At 47.8% G+C, this 15,808-nt stretch overlaps 1 protein-coding gene across 2 annotated transcripts in view; it reads left to right on the top strand.

The window, feature by feature from the left end:
• Positions 1-15,808, top strand: part of LOC106740982 (histone demethylase UTY) — a 55,549-nt gene that overhangs the window by 3,016 nt on the left and 36,725 nt on the right. Inside the window, exon 1 of one of the 2 annotated variants that reach the window (XM_014612529.1) lies at positions 11,351-11,530. The exons of the other annotated variant lie outside the window; for it this stretch is intronic. The gene's annotated coding sequence lies outside the window, so the exon portion shown is untranslated. Of the gene's footprint in view, positions 1-11,350; positions 11,531-15,808 lie in introns of those variants that run through there. 2 annotated transcript variants of the gene reach the window in all.

Below are 15,808 nucleotides of genomic sequence, written 5' to 3'. Positions count from 1 at the left end.
CGTGAGTTTCCCAGAGGTATGCGAATGGGAAGGAAGAATTCTCTTTCCCCCGGATTATACCCAAGTAATAACAATTTCCGCGGAAACTGTACGTATAGATTAACGACATTCAATTTATTATATTTGGTATAAATTGTTGTACTAAAAGTGGGAAAACTATGTCGCGGTTAAACAACGGCATGCACATTGAAATGAAATCCCTTATCGCGCGAGGCGCAGTGCATGAGGCTCCGATTTATTTTCNGTATGCCCCCCCCCCCCCTCCTCCCCTCCTCGATAACGTACGTCTGAAAATGTGTAGTTTATTTTTTCCGCTGCAAAACTTGGCGCAAACAATAAAGCGCGAGCTAGCGGTCGCTCGCAAATTTGTAAATTGGGTCGGCTCGCTCGGCTCCTAATTGGCGCGCTAAAAATAACTCGCGATTTACCCCGGAAGATCGCGATACCGGATATCACAACCCTGTATGCATCTGCGCGCTCGTCATTTTCCGCCGCCGGGTCGAAAGTTCGCCCACTAATCCGTACGTCTTTCCTCGATACGATAAGCGCGTTATCGCTGTTTGCGAATAATACGAGGTATCGGTGGTGGTACTTTAATCCCCGGCTGAGCCTCTCTTCGACAATTTAGCATAAAAAATCGGTTGCAATTTTAATGCAATATAAAATATTCCAAGTAACCGACGCATCAACATTAACGTGAAAATCGAACTCGGCGTATGGAGCTGACCCGATTGACACCATATCTCTGTGAATCTTTATATTTCAACATCTTTTTTTTTTTATATTTTTATCAATTTATAGGATCCTCCGTATTTTACTAAGAGCTGAAATTGTGCACAGATTATAATAATGGAAAAATGATACAAAAAAATATTCCTTCAAGATCTGAAAGGTATCGCGCTGACTTTTAGATTTCATCCGTAACAAATGCAGTTGTAATTAATAACAATGTGGACGAAAGGAGGTCTGAAATATAGAGGAAACGATTGATGCATCATTTGTTCGTAAGTTTGTAAATTTTGATAATTCCTTGCATAAAATCGTATTAGGTTACACGCACTGAGAAGTTGAAGACGAAAAGCTTTACAGGCACCTGCTCAAATGTGATACTGCAATTTTTATTCACACACCGGCGCACAGTTAGGGGCTAATACATTAAAATAAAATGTTCGTACGGTGCAAACACTGCATCTCGGGTAATGAAACAGAGAGAGAGAGTGTGTATGTGTGTGTGTCCACGGCGGGGTGGTCTCTCCCGGTAATGAATTTGCTATTGTGCGTCGCATTGGAGCACTTTTCTTCAGCTCTTTGTTCCCGTTGCCCCTTTATCCCGGAAGGTGCGTATATATGCGTTCGCATACGAGCGCGCAACGTCCGTAAATAAAATTGCGCATGTTGCGCTTTGTGTCCGCCCCTGGAGCCGGACGGAAGGGTTGAAAACTGAATGCACATTCGTAGGCGGTTGCATGGCCGGACTTCGTAACGGGATCGTTTGAATTGGTAATTAGTCGCTATCGCGTCTCTATCGATTATTTTTCCCTATTTTTAGCGCCTATTGACGAGTCGGGGGTGTATGTTTTTGCACGCGCACGCAAAAGCAAACACAGGGAGGAAAAATATCAACAATGGACCGTTCTCGGAACGGACGAAATTCTATCGGACAAGGGTTGAATATTTCACACAATTTGTGATCTTGATCTTAATGACAGATTTACCGACAAACTTTTACTAATGAAAGGGCTCGTTGTCAAAACGATTTATACAAATAGTGTAAGTCGTAGACGACAAACGTATATCTCTCATCCTGCGCATTAGACGCAACCCTTCCGGCAGCGAGTGTTTTGTCCCCCTCTTATCCTTCGGAGGATTAAACTGAAACGCATCTCCCTAAAGGTGATTCATGTGCGGCGTGCATCACGCGCTCTATCAGCGATTTTATTTCCCAGCGACGGCAGTACATTTATACGACGAAAATGGCAGCCCCAAAGTGGCAAAATAAAATTATTCGTCGTCAATCGGCGAGTATCGTACGTTTTGAAAATCGGGAAGCCCGCTCGCTTTGCGATCTTCGTGTATAAATCAGTTGCTCTATCAATTAATCGATAAGTTTTATATTATTAAAATATTGGACAGATTTACCGGATTTCTCGGGATAAATTTATCAGAGAGAAAGAGAGAGCGAGTAAGGGTGAATTTTCGGCGACGATATTCGCGCGGGACCCTCGGTATCGGATGGTACCCACGAAGGGAGAATAACGATTCGGAAGGGTGGCTTCAACCTCCCGGGCGTAATGTTCGGCTTTTCAAGCGGGACGAAACGTCCGTTCGTACGTCCGCCATGGCGGAGTGCCGCTGGGTCACGCGCGACGCATAGAGATGCGTCGCAGACGATCGATTTTACGGCTACTACTTCTCTACGCACGTGTTCGGCGGTCGTGTACGCTCTCGCGCATCCACCGCGTCGTGCCGCGCCGGTCGACCGCAACGCGATTCTTATCCCGCGGCGAACTGCCTCGAAGAACAACCGCGTTCCCGCACGACACGATGAGAATTTCAAGGCCTGGTAACGACCGGACCGGCTAACGTTTTTCATGTTACGGTCAAATCGAAAAACATCCAGGGAAGCGAGAGCAAGAGAGATACTTAACCCTTAAATGTATAGTGTTGCAAATTTGCAACATATTTATTTTTCCACATGTAAAATACTCATCCTCAAGAATAATTCATAACGCTTCATAATTGCATATTTGCAACAATCTGCTTTAAGTATACAGTTCAAAGTTATGTTGCAAAATGTCTGTTGTGCACAATGTTGCATTTTTGCAAGTACGAAAAATTTTGAAAATAAAGAGAATTTTTTTTACTTAGATATTTTTAAATATTTTCCTCATTTTCTGGGACTATGAACCTAAAAAAAAATAATTCAGTAAGAAAAAAAATTCATGCATTTAAGGGTTAAAATTTGACACGCATCAAAATATTTTGTTATATTTGATATATATATCCTTTTTACGTATTTTCGTATTTTGAGGTTTTTTGAAGTAGCAAAAATCTCTTCGCTGTAATTTCTTTTCTCACACTGGAAATAGGATTCGGTAATAAGTAGGAAAATTTGGCGATTCTGAATATTTGTCGATCGAATATTTGATTATTGCAACTAAATAATTTAGTATCGTATACTAAATATACAATATATATATAAGAAACTACAATATTGTATATAGAATACATGGAATTAAATTATTTAGTTGCAGTAATCAAATATTTGATCGGCAAATATTCATCAAATTTTAGTACTTGTTACCAGACCCTCTTTCCAATGCGTGTCACGAATTGGAATTGCGACTCGCCGAAATTTTTATTTCATTCCATCTTGTTTCAACGTATTACGTTCTGATTCATGTGTACCATCCGTATCTTGGTTACATTACACGGAAAGGTTCGCTGGGTGGTTTTGGGTGAATTTTTCTCGCGTTTACACACGTCCGGTGCTCGACTTTGGACGAGTTGGCGCACGTGCTCGCGGACTACTATATCAGAGTGCACTAAGTTGGACGGGTTCGCACCCTGCAGTGAGAGTACAGAGCAAGGTGCATGCGAGCTCTGACCCATATCGCGCGGTCGATATTCCCTGGCCCAGATCCGCTTCCTGAGATTAATATTTTTTCCACGCAAGCCTGACGACGATTGATCACCGTCGCCGCGTCGCGCTGCACGAGATGTCCCGCCTAGACTTGCTTAAATTCATTATTCATTAAATACCCTTCGCGAACTCGCGCTAGAAGAAACTATTCTCGAATACATACGTACTTTGCTTTGAACACGAGCCAAATGGCTCGGTACTCGCGGTAGCCGCGATGAACTTTGATCGATCGTGATAAGCTCGAACGCGAATACTATCCCGTACGAAACTATCGATACCGTACTTCGTCGTCATGTCACCGACACTGGATGGCAGACGAGCAGGTGCGCGCAGCATCGTCGATGACGATAATGACGAGTTTCAATGATTAATGATCAATGCGCGCAAGAATACTGTGCATCGAGATCGGACAAATATGGACAATAAACTGTCCATCGAGACTTTTTCTGCGGTAAATGACAGAGAAAAGGGGGAGCGCGGATCATAACGGCGAGGTTTAAATCATTGAAGATCCGCGCGAGCGCGTAAGATTGCGTTCCGCGTATTCGATATCTACCTTCGCAGATATAGCCAGGTATCATTACTTTGTAGCTGGTAGATAACGAAAAGAAAACTCGACGACGATGGACATCGAGTTTCATTCGTTAAAAATCACCGTGGGCATGGACATTAATCGCGATGTCGATACCTCGCTTCAAGCTGACACAAGCTGGACACTTGATAGCCGATTCGGTAGACGACGGTTGACAGCGACGACGGAGGAGATGACGACGAGTCGCTTCGGCGTCACTTCGCGCGTTGTTTGGCGAGGTCATGGTCAGCCAGCGTGCTGAAACCGAGAGTCAACAAACTCTGGCGGCTCGCTGGCGAGCGAGGGAGCGAGCGAGCGAGCGAGCGACCAGCCATCCGACCGGACAGTTAACCAACCCACCAAACGTAACCCCGACCAGGCTGGTTCCTCCCAAGCCAAGCCTGTCGGTAGCGGATTCTGCTCCTGCCGCTCTTTCTCTCTCTTTCTCCTCCCTCTCTCACTCAGCGTCCCGTTCGCAATCTCTCCGGCGCGTCCATCTAAAAATAATTCGCCATCATTATTTATAGCCCGCCTGTTGCGTGACGCTTCTTCGCGGCAGGTGCGTCGTTCACGATCGACGTTGACGAGTCAACGACGACGTCGGTCGGTTAGAAGAAGAAGAAACGCGCGATCCCCGAAGGTCGTGCGCTCGAAACTTCGCTGCATCCTCGACGTTGCCGGCAGGGTTAAGGTTGAGAAAATCGTTCGCCCGTTTCCTCTCGCGTCCCAACGCGCGAAGGTGGATACTAAGTTAGGGCGAAGGATAGGTGAAAGGATCAGATTGGGGTCGTGTGAAAGGGTTGAAGGGAGGGACCTTCGGTATCCATCGTCGCCTCCGCCACGCGGACGTGATGCCGCCACGCTTATGTGCATAATGTCGAGCGCGAGTTTATCGACATTGTAATCCGTGACGTCGAGGCTCGCTTGTCGGCAGCGATGGTGGAGGTGGTGGAGGTGGCATCTCTCAGGACTCCGTGCTCGCGAGAGTCGTGACGTCACTCGGTAGCGGGGCGACGATTTAGCGAATCCTCGCGCTCCACGTCATCGCCTGCCTCCGAGTGCGCTCTTCGGGCTCGTATCTCGCGCGCGCGGTGGAGACGGCGAGTCACGTGACGTCACGACCGCTGGGACAAACGGACGGACGGACGGGACGGCACAGCACGGCACTGACGGCGGAGGAGGTGAACGACCTCGCGGACCGAGTTCAATACACCACGACGACCATCGAGAGAGCGAGAGAGAGAGATATGGGCCGCGAGAGTCCACGACGACGAGTTCCTCCGTCGTTGTTTGTAACGTTTCGCTCGCCTTCCCGTGGAAGGAAGAAGCCCTCCTCTCCGCCCGTGTCTTCCTCCACCGTCTTCTCCTCCTCTTCCTCGCGTAACGCGCGAAGCACGGTGACCCGCGGCGATCGGGGTGAGATCACTTTGATGAAATTTCTTCGCAAAGATCATTGAGAATTCTCGATACTCCTCGCGCAAACTGAACTTTCAATTCAAATTTCTCTCGCCCCGCGATGCTTCGATTTCGCAATTTTGTCACTGATTACCGTATACGAGCGTAATTTAAGTTCGCTAAAATGTACACACGAAATTTCGCGAATGCACAATTTCTCCTCTCGTGAATATTCGGAAAGTGGCTCAGCTTGGCGACACCTACGGCGTCTAATCGATCTGCTTTTATTTCAGTACATCTTGTTTCAATTGGTCTGTTTTTCTGCATTTAGCCGAGAAAGTTAAAATTAGTCGACGCCGTGTTACATGTGGAAGAGTCACTGACTCCGGCGAACGTCTTCTTCGATTCGCGCCAAAAAATTTCGCGTCGAACGAAACAAAACAAGAAATTGAGCGCAACGAAAATGACGTCAAATCATTCGACATCGGGGTCACGGTTACATCGTAATTATTTATTTTTTTCGTATTGTAGTACAATATCTGTTCTTGTGAAATATTCTGTTGTATCTCTGAAACGCTTTGACACATTTGAAAATTGGGTACTGGAGATTCTCAAAGAGAATTATTTATTATTAACAAACGTTATTTTAATGTGATATTAATCTACGTTGAAAAGAGTCCAAATTGTGGGACCGAACGTTCGCTTTAATTCTGTTAATTATTTATTTGATTAAATATCGTTACGTTCGCACACCAGGCTCTTGTCTCCTTTTTTTTTTATTTTATATCTTGACAATCTTTATATCTTTATATTGTTTATTATTAACATTATTTCACTTTTCAGTAATCGATTCCTCTCACTCCATAAATGAATTGATGTTAGCTTGATGTGTCGAACATTTACGAACACCGATCGAGAGTGGCGGGGAAACTACTCTAAACGTCCGACTCCGACTTGGAATCTGTTGTTATCCCGCGATGCGCACGATCGATTATTCGATCCATTATTAGAACAATTTCCTTTCCTCACGATCTTCCATTATCCACCGCGCGAGCGCATCTGGACGGAGTCCCGTCGCGCGCGCGCGATTTATACGCGACCATTTCTAACGGATGACGTGAAAGCACGCTGGCACGAGCGCGCACCACTGTCGTGCCGGTGGTGAGGAGGTGCACCTTGTAGAACGAGCTGCGTGTCGCAACCACGTGGCTTGGCATCTGATAAGGCTGGAGTCAACGGGAACTCACCTCCTAGGCCAAGTTTGCCCGTAGGCCGACTTGCCTCTTTTTTAGGTTATCGATATGAGGTTTTAGCTCGTAATCGAACTCACATTCTTCAAGACCTGTGCCACGTGGAAGCGGTTGAGTCGTACGAATTCTAATAATTTGACTCGCTAAGCGAAAAATAAGCACGCGGATTGACAAATTGGCCGCGAAATTTCGACACGATCCTCGAGCACTCCGTCCATCTTTGGACGCGCTGCTTTTCGTTTCCTCTCCGAAATAATTTGTTCCCCTCAATATCTTTCTCGCGAATTAATATTTAAATTGGAGTAACTCTATTTCGTTATTTCCCCTGTCTTTTTCGGTCATTTTATTTTTTTAATAAATTCAAAATCACAGCGATGATTCACGCGTAGGCAAATAATTTCCGGCTGCGCCGCGATCGGTCCATCGTGGTTGACTTATCGATTCGGCTGAAAGTAACAGCGTTTCCCCGTAAAAGTGAGTTAGAGCGAGCGACCGCATATTGGCGGTGTTTCAAGGGCGACGCGCGGCGGATAGGATAAGACGGTCGTTGTCTTAAAAACGCTATTTCTCACAAACGTTACTTGAATTGTCGGCGTTCATCGGAGGGATTTCTCGAAAATCGCTTCGGGGATTGTTTCACACTGGGAAATTTCCCTCTTAAAATCCGTATTTTTCCGGATGACGCATTACGCGTTACAAAATTTTTCTTAGCACAATTCGTAATGCCTTACCTTAAAAAATATAAACTTAAAACGATCGGACGTTTGAGAAAGTTCTTTCCGATCGCGGAGATCTGATCGTTTTAAGTTTATATTTTCTAAAGTATTTTTCATTTTAGTCTCCACAAATTATCTCGTTTACGAACTTTTCGGCGGCACGATGAAATTAACTTGTGAAGAGGTAACATGCACAGATTCCCGACATACGTAATTAACAGGCGGCCGCGACGTTAGTTAAAAATAATTTAATTCCGTCGCGAAGTCGCCGACCTAAAGGAAGAAAAAAAGGCGGAACGGGGGAAACGAGATTGTGAGCCTCGCGCGTGTGTATTTTGGGTAACGAACCCCTCTCGGCTGGAATTTCCATCTTTTCTTTCGCCGCGTGCGAATGCGTTAATCCCCGCGATGTTTTCAACGCGTTCAAATCTGTTAAAGAGAGATAGATAGATAGATAGAGAGAGAGAGAGAGAGAGAGAGAGAGAGAAGATTGAATTTTTCTCGATACATCGGAACATCAATTTCTCACATAACGAATAAATTTGCATTCGCGTTGAAAATGTATTTACATGTGAAGGAATAAACACGCTCTTTAGCGCTCGCGAATAAAGACATTTAATTACATTAACCGGTTATTAGAAGTGTGTTTTGCACGAGTAAATACGACGTGTGTGCGCCCGTCTACAGAGAAAAGAGTACTCATCTCTGCTGCGCAAAATTGACGTTCATTCTATACATAGAGTATCTTTTAGCGTAGAATTAAATTTCATCCACCGTATGGAATTACTTTGTTTTAACGCGTGAGGGATGTGATTTTTATTTGATTAATGTTAATATGCGCGACGTTTTCCTCCTTCTTTCTCTCTTTTTAAATAAAGCGTTCGCTTTTCCCACGTTACATTTTCATCTCGTCTCCGGTATTAACGTTTAAATACCGTGCGCATTTTCGTCGATCTCTTCGCGCCGTGCGGAGAGGGAAGGGTCAATTTTTTCTCCGCTACGCGTAATTGCGCGACGCTCGCGTAAAGTTCGTATTTATAGACTGCGGGATTAGCGCGTGAGGATAGCGTAAGTTCGGAGAGTGAAGTAACCACGCTCGCTCGCTCGCGCTCCTTTTTACATAATTAACCTTCGCGGTGTTATTCGCCACGCAGGTATATTGCATTCCCGGCGCTTACGCGACCGGCTTCGCTCGGGATAACGGGTCCTCGCGCAGTCGCGCCGCATTAATTCATCGCTTGCTATGAATCGTCGTCGGCTGTACTTCTGACATTCGGCCTCTTTGAGCTCCGCTTGCCGAACACGTCGCAAATCATCTCTCTTAAATTTGTAATTCCTCTTCCCTCTCTCATCTACTCTCTTACCGCCGTCTTCGCCGCCATATTAATAAATAGTTGATTTTATCCCGACGCTTGTGAATATTCGAGTGCGTTCACAACCGTCCGGGCGGGATTTAACGGTTTTTTTTTCCCGCGATTATATTACGGATTGTATCTAGTGGCCCTGTGCGTTTCTCGAGTAAACGGTAAAATTAAATACACGGGATGAATATGTATAAAGTATTTAAGCAGGGGAGCAAAGAGCACGTTGAAACACACACAGAGAAAGAGAGAGAAAGAGAGGAGAGATTTAAATATTCCGCGGCATAGCGGCAGATTTTCAGTGTTCTTTCTCGCGAGTGTCATTCACTCACGGTGAATGCACAAAAATGCTGAAAATTCTCTACCGTGGCGCGGACTTGAATTCTGCGAGCGCGTGTCCAAATGTTCCTCCTTTTTCTCCCTCGCTTGTACGAGGTACTTGATTGTAACTCACGATTCAGGTATTCTCCGGAAGTCGGAGTGATGTCGCGCGACTCGATTAACCGGCCATCGGCGAGCCGACGTTAGACGGGGGAAAAAAGTTTGAGAGTCACTGCGACGGCGGGTTTCTTTGCCACCGAGAATCTCCGCCGTCGCGCAACAAGAGAAACGAAACCGGAAACTACCGTCGTGTGTATTTTGGTAACGAAGGTTCCGGGGATCCGCGGGGGAAGAAGGAGAGAGAGAGAGAGGGGGAGAAAGCGAGAAAGCCCTAGAGTCGGCGAAAATTCCACAGCGGTTCCTGTATGCTGCAGGGGTGGAATTCGATATACGGTCGCGAGAGGAGCGGCGGCGAACGGCGGCCCGTCTCGCGAACGATCTGCCGTGTCAGACGTATAATCAGACGATTATGCTCGTAATAATAGGCCCGAATTCCGAGTAAGAGCGCCTCGAAACCGATTCTCCGTCGATATACATCTATACGTGGTCTATGGGAAGTTTCTGCCCACTCGCAAAAAACGTCGCGCAATTTCGTCGGCAGCCCCAATTGCGGTTACCGCCACCCCGCGTCGTCCCGCGTAGAGGAACGATTTCGTTTCTCCTCTCGATTTATCTCTTCCGAGTCGCTTTAGGCGCCGGAGGACGACGAACGGTGGGAGGCTTAATTACACTTTCGGAGATTCTGCGCGCGGCACGGATGCGTGCGAATAAATATCTTGGGTGTAAATAGTTCGGAGGGTCCACGCGAGACTTTCGGCTACATTTGTTCGTACAGAAAAAATTCGCGAATTGACCTGTGTGTTGCGAGTGAATAATTATGATCGAGCGGCCAAATGAGGTTTGATAAAATGATGACGATAATAATATTAAATGTGATGGTTTGAAATCGTAATAAAAAATGCACAGCTGGAACTTGCGAGAACAGAGCGTTCCAGGAGCCTTTTGACAATACGTGAAAAGATCGTCTTATCATTTTTGATAAAGATTCATAGCAGCCAGACGTGCGAATTTCGATTATTACTCATGTATGGAGCACAGGGGGAGATATAAACACGGAACATGCACGTCGACTGAGCAATCGAGTGTCTTCGAAATCGAGTTTTAATTGGTGCGGCGGCCTTCCTCTTCTCGGCCGCCGCAGCGTACACATCCGTCGAATGCATCGCGCGAGGAGGGTGGCGAACACGCGCCGGGCGGTGGCTCAGCGACGAGTGTCGCGGCGCTGCTCTAAAACAGGGCCGCTACGCATGCGCGCTCCCGTCGCTCCCCGTCGTGGCGGCTGCCACGCGAGAGGAGCTCTCGGGGGTGGCAGAGAGGGGGAGCGCCTAATCCCCCAACTTGCCCTACGCGCCAGGCGCGTCAGTCGCGCGAGAGCCTTCGACGTGTGGAGGTGTCTCCCCGCGCTCCGCGTGTGCACCACCGCCGCTCTCTCCCCTGTCTCTCTCTCCCTCCCCCCACACGCGCGTGCGACGCATCACTGCCACTAGTATAATAGCCACAATACTGCCGTAGCATACCTACTTTGCGTGCGTGCGTGCGTGCGTGCGTTCGTATCGAGAGAGAGAGAGAGCGCGCGCGCGCGCGCGCCATCACGATATTGTGAAACGCGCTGTGAGGGATTGTCGTCGTCCAAGTGCGAGTGTAAGAACGCGCGAGACAGGACGACGGGAAAGGTGGTGGACGTGCTCGTTCACGAGTGCTCCTCGGACGTGTGTGAGACAGAGATTGAGAGAACCCTCGGCCGAGCTCTCTCTCTCTCTCTCTCTCTCTCGTGCACCGTTCCTCGATACGCGGTGGTGTGTCATCTCTTCTACCTTGCTCGGCGTGTGTCGCTGCCCCGTGTCGCTCGTTCAACGTTTTAACGCTAACTCATACACTACCGGAAGCGCGCGTGGTCAACCCGCCGTCGTTGCTTCCGACGAGAGCGTCATCGGGGCCATGAGGCAACGTTGAGCCCGCGACGTTGTGTCCGGGGAGGAAGGAGGAAGCGCGAGTGAGCCAGCAAAAGCAAGCTGGGCCGGCCAGACGGAAGAAGTGGGAGGCGTTGCTTTATCGGAGCATATCGAAGAGCAGCCGATTCCAACGACGGTCACGCGTCGAGATTTAAACTGCCGCTCTGCCGTCACCGCATCGGCCGCTGGGCGATTTAAATGGTGAGTGTGTAGTGAAGTCACTGAGCGGCTCTCGCGTCGTTCCCGCTTTGCGCCTCTGTGATGATCGGGGTTCTCTCCCTCTCGTTCCTCTTCGATGACGCTCCTCGTTTATTATCGTCGCGTTGCATCGCGCCGCGCTGCGATCGCATGACGCCCGAGAGCCAGACTCTGTCCTCTCTCTCTCTCTCTCTCTTTCTCTCTCTCTCTCTCTCTCTCTCTCTTTCTCTCTCTCCTTTTTGCCCTTCTTTCCATCTTCCTCCACCCCCGCATGCTCTTCCCCTTTCGAAACGGAGCAGAGCCGCGTGCGAATTTTTGGCCAGTGCCGCGATCGATGCCTCGGGGACGCTTTCGTGTACGCCCTCGGCTCCTCGTCCTTTGACCCTTAAATGTGCAAGCGGCATGCGCGCAGGGCGAAGTTCGGAGGGCCGCGGGGTTTCCTGCACTCGCCGAAATATACGTGTCCCGTTCTCTTGTTCCGTATTCTTTTTCCCTCTCGCTCGTTTGCTTCCTTTTTTCTGTCAAAAAGCCGCACTCCATATCGATAATCTGAAAATGAAAGTGGCATCACGCGTGACGTGTGATACGAAAATTAAAAGCTTTCAGCGATACAGCGCCGTTATGAAGGTCTCGAATTATGGGGATTTTATGTGAAAACTCGTCGAGAGTGATGCAGGAATAACTTGCTTTTATTTGAAATCCTATTTTTCCTCTTCTATTATTCGGAATCGTCAGAGATTCCTGTCACAAAGCACCCCTGCGACATTTTGATGCGTGTCAGAAGTAAGAAATGTTTGCGGAAAAATCAAAACGACAGAAATTTGAAGTGAACAGTCGTGTCAGGTTCTTGTTGTTGATTTGTAATGTCGTCATATATGTATGTGTGTATGTGTGCCGTTTGATTCGTAAATATCTCGAAGGGATATATAGCGAAAAATTTCAGCGTGATTTTATTTACATTTTTCGAAAAGCTTCAGAAAAGCTTCTTTTTCCTGCGATCCAAGTCTGGAAAAAGAGGGATATTTACGTCTCGCGAGCATTTTGAAATAAAAGACACAATGAAAGTTGAATACAGGTTTCTCAGTGGTCCGCTAACGTTACATAAAAGGAGCACCTTCCCTTAAAGGTAATACAGGGACAAGTTCGTCCTCGGATCATGCGAACGCGCCGCATACACTCGTAATCTTCGCGAGGAGAGTGCAGTGCACATGACGTTTTCGCGTGGAAGCCGCACTTCCGGCCATTATGTTCGTGGCCTTGATGAGGCCTTGCTCCAAATAGCGAATAAAAGCCGTAATACTTAGGCGAGATCGAAGTGTTGCTCTAAACCTTGGCATTTGGATCGGATCGTTGGATACCTTTGTACTTTTCACTTCAGTGTTGCGATAATTCGAGCGGAGAATACCTCACGCGAATGCTCTTTTTCGAAATATCTTTCTCACGACTCGTCGAAACAGCATCGAGTGATTAATCAAGAGCTCATCTCATCATCACGAGCCATCTAAATTCTCTATAATACCATGCAGTTTTCATTTTCCAAGTTTTATACTGGCATATATCTTTGAAATCGGATTTAGTGTTTACGGCATACAGTTTTTACGTAACAGTCATTAATTCCTGTTTCTCAGGCGGGTATCGCGGAGAGATAATGTTTATTAGTAGAAGTTCTTCATTATTTAGTTATATCCCAAGATCAATATCTCACTACCCCGCTTTCTTTTTATGTCGCTTTTTCCGACACGAAGATAGAATTGGGTTATAAGAGACTTAAATTGTTTTACTTTTTAATGAATTCGGGATACTTCATGTGAAAATGAGCGAGGATTATTCCTAAATATCGCCTCCATTAAGCTATTAAAGTTTAATAAAATGGCAAACAGCGCGTCGACCTTTTAAATCGAGAGGGTCAGTGAGGGTACCGCGGAAATCGGAAACGGCAAACGTGAAGTGATATTTAACAGGGCGTTAATTACCGTGTGCTTGTGTGGGCAAATGCAACAAGTCGCGTAAATGCCGAGCCACGATGATAATGCGCGAAAGGTCGAAGATTAGCCGTGCTTCCGACCGTCAACTGACCGATTGGATGCATCGCGAAAAACTGGGTCGCGCGGCAAATGCCGGCGTCTTTCCGGTCAAAATTACGACGCCTCACGTTTCGACCTGCCACCGTTAATTACCGTAATTACCTGCGTGCTTTGCAAAAAAACTTGCCCCTTCCCCCCCTTTTTACACTTTTTTCCGAGAGACTCATCGCTCCTGGGATGTTCCCATATTGCAATATTTGTAGCTTTTCGAGCACATCGGAACGATATAGGCGGGCGATATCATTAAACGGATATTATGGATAAAACAGAGCCGCGGCCTATTTTCGCGACGCGAGTCTAAATTGATCGAGGAGATTGAAGTTCGTTTAATGATAATAGGCGCGGCCTCTATATTTGTAACATGAGAGTTGGACTGAGCGGGGAAATCGCGCGAAAGATACCATCAGGATCAGACTAATCACGACTGCACTAGCGATTATAATTCGCTTTTGCGACACCAGCTTATGATAGGAGTTTCGGATCGGAGAACAGTCGTATATGAAACGTCATCAAAGTGCACGTGATCCAAACTGGATTGAATAACGCAAAAGACACAGCCAAGTATCTTTAGAATATAACGACCCGAATTCGTGAAAATTCAATTGGACGAAATCGTGTGGTCATCGAAAGCGACCCGGCGAATTTTGGTCGGCTGAGACGCGAGAATTACGATGATTGCCAAATCGCGAAAAGCATTCGACTCCGGGTGCTTTTCGATCTTGAAGAAGATTGAATCTCCCCAGCTCGGACGAAAATCGCGGCAAGACGCGCGAGATGGGCGGTAGGGGTGGGGGTCGACGCAGAATTGAAATTCTCGATCTCTCTCACGGTCACTGACCATGGCATTCAAGCAATGCCACGGTGCCGCTGAACGAGTCGAAGATCACTGGCCCCGGTTTTCTCGGTCAAAGCTCGGTTCGGCCCGACGAGATCGATGAATCGCTTAGTAGCAGCCGGTAGGGTACGCACGTGCGACGGCACGCTGGAAAGCGGATTATTCGACAGTGGCGACTCGTTTCCATAATTGTGAGCGTGTGCGCACTTCCGATCCACATTGTCGCCGGCGAGAGAGATATCGGAAGATCTTGCAGCAATCTCGCCGCTTTCGCGAGAGAAACAAAAGGAGAGAGAGAGAGAGGAGCACGTGCGTGCGCGAGCGACGGCGCCGAGGTATCTCCCGCCGCGTATTTGCATTTCTCGCCGGTCGTATAATGACAGTTATTAATCGTCGATTACAGCGGCGATTGCGTTATGCTGGGCCGATCGCGACGGCCGGCGCACGCGAGCCGATCAGCTGACAAGACGGAGGCGCGCGCGCGGATACGCGAATTAATATCTCGGACGGAGCGCCGTAACGTTCGCGCTAATCGCGGGAAACGAGGGGCCACTTAACCCCGCCGACTTTCAAGCGTGTAACCCCGCAGCAGACTGCTGTGGCATTTATATCGCGTACGCGTGTCGCTGCGCGCGCGCACGCACACACACACACACACACACAAAATTCGATTCTATCTTTCGCGCGCGCGTCTCCCTTCGCGTCCACCACGAATCGCCGGCTCCATCGGCTGTATTAACATTCAGCTCAGCCACAAAAATGCCGCAATCACGCTTTCGAGCGTGTGTGTGTGTGTCTGTTCTCGCGCTTTCTCGCGCGGCCGTCGACGCTGAAAGCGAGCCTCGAAATCCGCGAGAAAACTATGAACTGAATTACATTGCGCAATCGCGACTTTTTAAGGTAACCGTGAAATCAAATGTCGCGGAGAGAGACCGCTTACCGAATGCGCGAGAAGCATTCGATTATTTCGCGATAGGCGGAATAAATTCGCACACCGACTGATTGATTTCCTTCCGGCAAAAGTTGGACGTCACTTGGATCGTAACGACTGTTTTTTTTTTCGCTAATAGGCTCGGTATTAAAACCAGTCTCGTAGGCTGGAAACGATCTCGAAAGACGCCCGAGCGGAATCCCGCGGGAGTAATTCACGCGTAAGACTAGTTTCGCAGGGAGGAGGTAGAGGAGCAGGGGGGATGATGCGTCCGTGCTTGCTTGCTTGCTCGCTCGCTCGCTCGCTCGTACGTTCGTTCGTTCGCCTCCTCCGCCCGAGGAGGAGAGTCGAGGATGATACAGGTACTAGAGAGGAGAGCGGGTCGTTGAACTCCACGGACGGGCGGTCCTCTCTTCTTGCGTACGCCTCGC

This window comes from Dinoponera quadriceps, unplaced genomic scaffold, assembly GCF_001313825.1.
Source record: "Dinoponera quadriceps isolate SergipeBrazil2010 unplaced genomic scaffold, ASM131382v1 scaffold397, whole genome shotgun sequence".
Lineage (NCBI taxonomy): Eukaryota > Metazoa > Arthropoda > Insecta > Hymenoptera > Formicidae > Dinoponera > Dinoponera quadriceps.
This window is presented reverse-complemented; position numbering and strand designations above follow the sequence as displayed.